Source organism: Lolium perenne, chromosome 7, assembly GCF_019359855.2.
Source record: "Lolium perenne isolate Kyuss_39 chromosome 7, Kyuss_2.0, whole genome shotgun sequence".
NCBI lineage: Eukaryota > Viridiplantae > Streptophyta > Magnoliopsida > Poales > Poaceae > Lolium > Lolium perenne.
The window spans coordinates 239,127,614-239,135,520 of NC_067250.2; the positions used below are offsets into that span (position 1 = coordinate 239,127,614).

The 7,907-nt window shown below is 46.2% G+C and overlaps 1 long non-coding RNA gene across 1 annotated transcript; it reads right to left on the bottom strand.

The window, feature by feature from the left end:
- Positions 1-356: 356 nt before the first annotated feature.
- LOC127314050 (uncharacterized) lies at positions 357-4,841 on the bottom strand. The gene is made up of 4 exons (XR_007859313.2): positions 4,461-4,841; positions 4,099-4,372; positions 3,362-3,447; positions 357-587 (listed from the first exon to the last, which is right to left on the bottom strand). It is a non-coding gene; the product is annotated as an uncharacterized lncRNA (long non-coding RNA).
- Positions 4,842-7,907: the final 3,066 nt, after the last annotated feature.

Sequence of the window (7,907 nt, forward strand, 5' to 3'; positions counted from 1 at the left end):
GATAGACTAAGCCAATGAGAAAACATCTAGTTTATATCTAGACCCCTTTGGATAGAATTTTTTAGAAATATAGTAATAGAAAAAAGTAACATTGAGATGTCACGCACTCTGGATTTCTACTATCTATATTATGAAGTTATTCAGGTGAAGCTTTTGGATGTTGCACATAAAGTAAATAGAATGTGGATGAATCCAGAGAAATAAGGTAAAGTTATATGACGCCCCAGAACCGGTACCATGAGGATTCCAGCGATCCCGCCAAAATACGCACGATATCGATTCAGGGACGCCCTCCGACACGACGTGCGCGACGAGTCACACACGTGATGCCAGAGGAATTAACATGAGCGGTAACATTACAACAGGATTACAATAGAGCCCACAAGAATCATATATTACAACAACGACTCCAACGAGTCAAGATACAAATATACAATACAAAGATCCAAATCATATAGAAGATCGAATACGTCCGAGTACGGACAAGATACAAATTGGACTAAGAGTCCTGAAAATAACCAGTGGCGTCCATAACCCTGCCCAGGCCAAGCCGGAAGGGTAACCTTGCTAACGTCGTCATCTTGTACCTGTCAAAGTCGGGCCATCGGTTGCCGACAAAAGGGAGGAAACAGAAGAGAAAGAGAAAATGCGAGAGTAAGTACCAAGGAACGAACTCCGGCACGTACTTAGCGAGACTAAAAATGGCTATGCTCGCCGGACGAATATATCACCTGGGGCTATATGGTAGGTTTAGCGGCAGCAAAACTATAACCAATAGAGACACGCTACGACATCCGTCTACTCAGAGAAGATAAGAGAGCGCACAAGGTAACAGATAAATACTACACAAACATAACCCAGCCAAATACACATATCCCCTTCAACAAAGCGAAGAGGCAATGTAAAAGGCACTCAACGGTGGACAAGTTTTATTAGGTATCGGTTGTAGTAATGCTATATTACTACCCAAGTTATTAACAGATTATTAACAACAAGTATAAGGTGTAAGTTGTTCTATGATCGAGTTAAACAGCTCCAAGTCATCCATAACCGCGGACACGGCTTATCGATAAGATGTACACCCTGCAGGGGTTGCCCAAATGTAACCATACGCATGCTCGAACGCGCTTAATTACGGCGGAGTCTCACAACAAGACCGTTCCCAGTTCAACAAGAAAGTCTAGGGGGGCCCGATGTCTACGCACGCTTCTATTCCTGTAGACAGTGTTGGGCCTCCAAGAGCAGAGGTTTGTAGAACAGCAGCAAGTTTCCCTTAAGTGAATCACCCAAGGTTTATCGAACTCAGGGAGGTAGAGGTCAAAGATATCCTCTCAAGCAACCCTGCAATTAAGATACAAGAAGTCTCTTGTGTCCCCAACACACCTAATACACTTGTCAGATGTATAGGTGTACTAGTTCGGCGAAGAGATAGTGAAATACAAGTAATATGGATGATTGTAAGTAGTAACTGTAATCTGAAATAAATATGGCAGCAAGTGAACATGTAACAGAACTTGTTGGAAACGGTGTTTCAATGCTTAGAAACAAGGCCTAGGGATCATACTTTCACTAGTGGACACTCTCAACAATGATCACATAACTGAATAAATAAATGCTACTCTTAAACACTCTCTTGTTGGATAACAAACACCATTCATTGTGTAGGGCTACAAAGCACACCTCAAGCCGGAGTAAACAAGCTCCACAACTTCCGGAGTTCATATTAAAGTAACCTCTCGAGTGCATAATAGACCGTTGCAATTTAGACCGAGTACTAACATAGCATACACACTGTCACCAATAGCTATGAAAGGGGGAATAGATCACATCAATACTATCATAGTAATAGTTAACTTCATAATCTACAAGAGATTACAATCATAACCTACGCCAAGTACTACATGATGCACACAATGTCAACATTACATCATGGAGGAGGAATAGACTACTTTAATAACATCACTAGAGTAACACATAGATTAATAGTGATACAAAGCTCATGATCACATAAAGATCACACCATGGGAGAGAGAGAGATGAACCACATAGCTACCGGTAGAGCCCTCAGCCCCGGGGGAGAACTACTCCCTCCTCATCATGGGAGACAACAATGGCGATGAAGATGGCGGTGATGTCGATGGAGATGACTCCGGGGGAAATTCCCTATCCCGGCGGCGTGCCGGAACAGAGACTTCTGTCCCCCGAAACGGAGTTTCGCGATGGCGGCGGCGCCCCTGGAGTCTTTCTGGAGTTTCGTCGATTCGTGTAGGGTTTTTGCGTCGCGAGGGATTATATAGGCGAAGAGACGACGTCGGTGGAGTCCCGAGGGGCCCACCCCATAGGGTGGGGCGGCCCCACTCTGGCCGCGCCGACCTATGGTGTGGAGGCCCTGGGCCTCCCCCTGGCTTGCCCTTCTGGCTCCGTGAGTCTTCTGGCGAAATAGAATTTCTGTGATTTTTCTGGATTTTTCCGAGCACTTTGGTTTTTTGGCCTTTTCTGCAATAAACAGACATAATAAACAGAAACTGGCACTGTGGCATCTTGTTAATAGGTTAGTCCAATAAATGCCATAATATGATATAAAGTGCATATAAAACATGTGAGTATTGTCATAAAACTAGCATGGAACATAAGAAATTATAGATACGTTGGAGACGTATCAGGGCCACCCAACTAAGCTACCCGTGACGAAGTTCGGCCGTACTCCGAGACGGACCCAGAGGTTGCGTAGGCGTCTAGGCGGGCACTAACGGCCAAGCACTAGATAAGTCGTCTAGCAATTATGCAATACAGTACAGAATATAAACACCCGAAGGCAACATGAAGTAAACACCCGAAGGCAACAGTATATAAGCATGCATGCGCCAAATAAAACCAAGGTTGTGGCCCCCTTTTCAACTGACTTGAGAAGAGGTAATGGGTGAGGGGGTCCCAGTGAATCCCCACGCATGGGTAGAGCGCTCAATCTCGCAACAGATAATAAGAACACGGGTCCTAGGGGACATTAGCGAGACAAAGTTCCGATGCTTTCGCAAAGGGGCTCACAGATGCCTCTGCTTACAATTTTAGTTGTTAACAATTAAGTAAAGCATGTGTATCTCCAATAACTGAGATAGCATGTGATAACCTCCCAACAACCCAACATATCCCGATAACAGATCGAGATAAACAACAGAGCCTAAATACGCCTACGACCCGCAAGGCTCAAACATCAAGCAACGGTTATGGGTAAGGAATTATACATATAAGATTATTATGGTAAACAAGTGGATAGGACACGTGACTCGATAAAGAATCGCAACATAAGGATAGCAGTGAGAGGGAGGGCAAAATGTAAAATAGGTGAAGAGGGAGAGCTCGCCTGTGAAAAGCTGCAGAAGAACTTGTCGGAGAACTCGTCGTATCTCACATCACCACTTCGCGATCCTATCCGGGAAGAAGCAAATGCTGGTACACACACAGCGTATGCAAGTCTTACTACTACGAAGAAGAATCGGCATGCTCAAGACGATTATGCATGCATGACATGGCAAGGATGATGCGATGCGCTTATCCAATTTAATCGGAGTCGGAACCCCGGACAAACAAATTAAGGTTTTTGTTGCATTTTCTACCGATAAATTTCAGGTGGATTAGCATAGCAAACATGGCAGGGGTGACCTACATCAATATTAAATGGAACCGGGACAACATTTATATAATATCCCACATATTCCATATGTTCCATATTAGGTGATAATGCAAACTATCACGAGATTGTATGATGCATTGTGCAACAGCAGGTATGGATGGCATAATCATGTTCCTCTCATTTTTTCGATCAAAATTCATATATAACACTTTTAATTTGGAGTTACCAATTAAAAGTTATTAACTATTTAGTTTTTATCATTTAAAAATAGCAAAACAGGTTTATTTAAAAGAGAAAAGGACTCGGTTTTAATTTAGAAACATGGGGAGGACCCCGGGTTTATTTAGAAAGGTGTAGGGGTTTTGCAAGATTTCAACACAAGCATGGACTGCGGATTAGGAGTCAAAAGTTGACAGGGGGCTAGATGCAAAAGATCAGATCCAGATTGGATCTGGGAGATTTCTCACCGGGATAGAATCTACCCACAAGCTGACGGGTGGGGTCTAGCGCTGAGGTGGCTGCCACGCTGGCGGAGCTTCCTCGCGTGCACGGAACGTGCTCGACGGATGGCATGCGCACGGGACAGGCGGTGACCACCGCGGGCGCGGCGAAGACGAGCGCGGCGATGCAGACATTCCCCGGAAGCGTGTTGGTGCCTTCCAGAGGTGCCTCATCGGCGCGGACAAGATGGAGGCCGAGGCGGCGTTAGGGGCTCGCCGGAGCTTCGTCGGCGGTGGGTATCTACGGGAACATGGTCGGCACAATGGTGAAAAGGCGAAGCAGAGGAGGGGGAAAGCGACCGAGCGGTCCAGGAGGTGCGCCTGCTTACCCTGAAGACGATGGTATGCTCGGTGTTGCCGGAGGAGGCCGAGGTTGCCCGGAATCGGTGAAGAACCCCAGCCAGAGACGGAGAAGGGAACGGCGAACTACGCTCGATTTAGGGCGCCACGGGCCGATTCGTTGCAGAGGAGGACGGAGATGAGGACGGCGCGTCTCCTGGTGGTCTTGGATGGCCTCGGGGTGGCCTCTTGTGTCGGCGACACGGCGGAGCTGTGAGGCGGCGCTCGGGCTTCACAAAAAGAAGGGGAAGCGGAGAGATGGCGGCGCAAGGGAGGAAGGGGAGAGGAGACTAGGGTTTGGAGGGGGATAAAGATATGGGAGGGAGCAGGTGAGGCTCGGTGGGTGGAGGATGACGTCGGGCAGGGAGAGATCACGCTCTCCTCGGCGTGGAGAAGATAGCGACATATGGGGAGATATTTTTCCCGAAGGGGTACGGGCTTGAGAGGGTTGGGCTGGACCAGTTGTTTGCTGGGCTGCGGTGCTGGCTTGGGCCACCGGATGGGTTGGGTCGGGAGAGATGAGAGGGAGAGATGGGCTGGATAGAGGTTACGGTTTTCAAACAAGTTTTATTTTTCTTTCTTACTGTTTTGAGACATTTTCAAACTTCCAAAACAAACAAACATTTTATTTAGAAGTTGAAAACATTTTTAAATAGTTTAACTATTTTATAGCTTTGTTTTTCTTGGGTTTTATTAAATGAAAAGGGAAGAGGGGGTTTATTATAAAACGCATATGAGAGGTTAAAATAAAATAGCTAGGGTTATAAAATGATTTTATTTTGTTAAAACCATGTGGATGATATGATGCATGATTCATGATGATGCACAAAAGAAAAACACAAACAAATCTAATAGGGGTGCTACCCGGGGCCGTTACAAACGACACCACTAACAAGGGATCGCGCCCCGAGATCCCACGTCCAGGTACGGGGGAAGAGAGATGGACTATCGGATCTTCTGGCGACGTGTCAAGCTCCTCGACACCACTAACAAGAGGTCTTGCTCCATGCAGATCTTCGACACCACTAACAAGAAGTCGTTCTTCCGCTGTTGATGATGTGCTTCTGTCGGGAGCCTCGGTCGCAGAGGATCAGGCACGTACACAAAGATGGAAGGAGTAAGAATCACATTGATCCACCCATTCAAGTAACAAGAGCGAATAATAAGAGTAGTCGGTATGGTCGCGACTCCATCCCCCACTCAAAGTATTACTCTGTACATGAATAAGAGAATCATGCAACAACTCCAGGAATACAGATTGACGATCTTGGTAAACATCGACATCGAAGGTTCACGAGGTCAAAAACACAAGGGATGGAGGAAGGATCACATAAACCAAGATGGCGTCAACAGAGAAGACAAAGGTTAGCCGCCGGTGATGTTCTTCTATCAGAAATCTTCAGAGATCGGTCCTATTAGATGAAAGGCATAGATCGTCCAACCCACGTCGAAACCTAAACTCAGAAAACTCAGATAAGAAGGAAGACTCAAAACTCGCAGAGGTAAGAGGCAAAAGAATATAGGTAAGAAGAAAAATCAGAGCTAATCAGAACTATCCAACGAATTTTAGAAAATAGTTTTGACACTCTAAACTCAACGACCGTTGGCAAGGTTATCCTACAGGCTAGACTATTGGGGTACCGTCAACCTGGGCTCTGATACCAACTTGTGATGCCCCGAAACCGGTACCATGAGGATTCCAGCGATCCCGCCAAAATCCGCACGATATCGATTCAGGGACGCCCTCCGACACGACGTGCGGGACGAGTCACACACGTGATGCCAGAGGAATTAACACGAGCAGTAACATTCAACAGGATTACAATAGAGCCCACAAGAATCATATATTACAACAACGACTCCAACGAGTCAAGATACAAATATACAATACAAAGATCCAAATCATACAGAAGATCGAATACGTCCGAGTACGGACAAGATACAAACTGGACTAAGAGTCCTGAAGATAATCAGTGGCGTCCATAACCCTTCCCAGGCCAAGCCGGAAGGGTAACCTTGCTAACGTCGTCATCTTGTACCTATCGAAGTCGGGCCATCGGTTGCCGACAAAAGGGAGGAAACAGAAGAGAAAGAGAAAAGGCGAGAGTAAGTACCAAGGAACGAACGCCGGCATGTACTTAGCGAGACTAGAAATGGCTATGCTCGCCGGGCGAATATATCACCTGGGGCTATAAGCGGCAGCAAAACTATAACCAATAGAGATACGCTACGACATCCGTCTACTCAGAGAAGATAAGAGAGCGCACAAGGTAACAGATAAATACTACACAAACATAACCCAGCCAAATACACATATCCCCTTCAACAAAGCGAAGAGGCAATGTAAAAGGCACTCAACAGTGGACAAGTTTTATTAGGTATCGGTTGTAGTAATGTTATATTACTACGCAAGTTATTAACAGATTATTAACAACAAGTATAAGGTGTAAGTTGTTCTATGATCGAGTTAAACAGCTCCAAGTCGTCCATAACTACGAACACGGCTTATCGATAAGATGTACACCCTGCAGGGGTTTCCCAAATGTAACCATACGCATGCTAGAACCCGCTTAATTATGGCGGAGTCTCAGAACAAGACCATTCCCAGTTCAACAAGAAAGTCTAGGGGGCCACCCAACTAAGATACCCGTGACGAAGTTCGGCCGTACTCCGAGACACTAACGGCTAAGCACTAGAAAAGTCGTCTAGCAATTATGCAATCCAGTACAAAATAGGAATTTCTATTTTCGTGCCCCTGGTTCGTTAGTTGTACTCAGTTTTTCCTAGCCCCTTAGTTTTTCCTCAGTTTTCCCCTCCTCTAGTTTGAAACACGCACAAGTGCTGGAACGGCCGGTAGCCGTCAGGTCAGAGGCCTTGACCGTTAGTCTGACCGGGTGGGGCTGCACAGGGGCAGCTCCTCCCTGACCGTCTCGTGCTGACGGGTAGGGTCAGGAGACACGTCGGAGCAGCCATCCATCTATGGCTGACGTGTGGGCCGTTTTATTTCATGACTTTATACGCGGTGCTGCCAATGACAAATGGGGCCGCTCTATAGGGTTGCCGCAGCCAATGACCAGTGGGGTCGTATATTTTTCAGGAAAAGACATATATTGCCGCTCTGTGGAGCTGCCGCAGCCAATGACCAGTGGGGTCGTCTATTTATTTAGAGAAAATCATATATTGCCGCTCTGTGGGGCCTCCGCAGCCAATGACCAGTGGGGTCGTCTATTTTTCAGAAAAAGACATATATTGCCCCTCTCTGGGGCTGCCGCAGCCAATGACCAGTGGGGTCGTCTATTTATTTAGAGAAAATCATATATTGCCGTTATGTGGGGACTCCGCAACCAATGACCAGTGGGGTCGTCTATTTATTTAGAGAATATCATAGAGAGAAGCAACAAGTTTGCTAATTAATTATTCTTAAGCTAGACCGATCA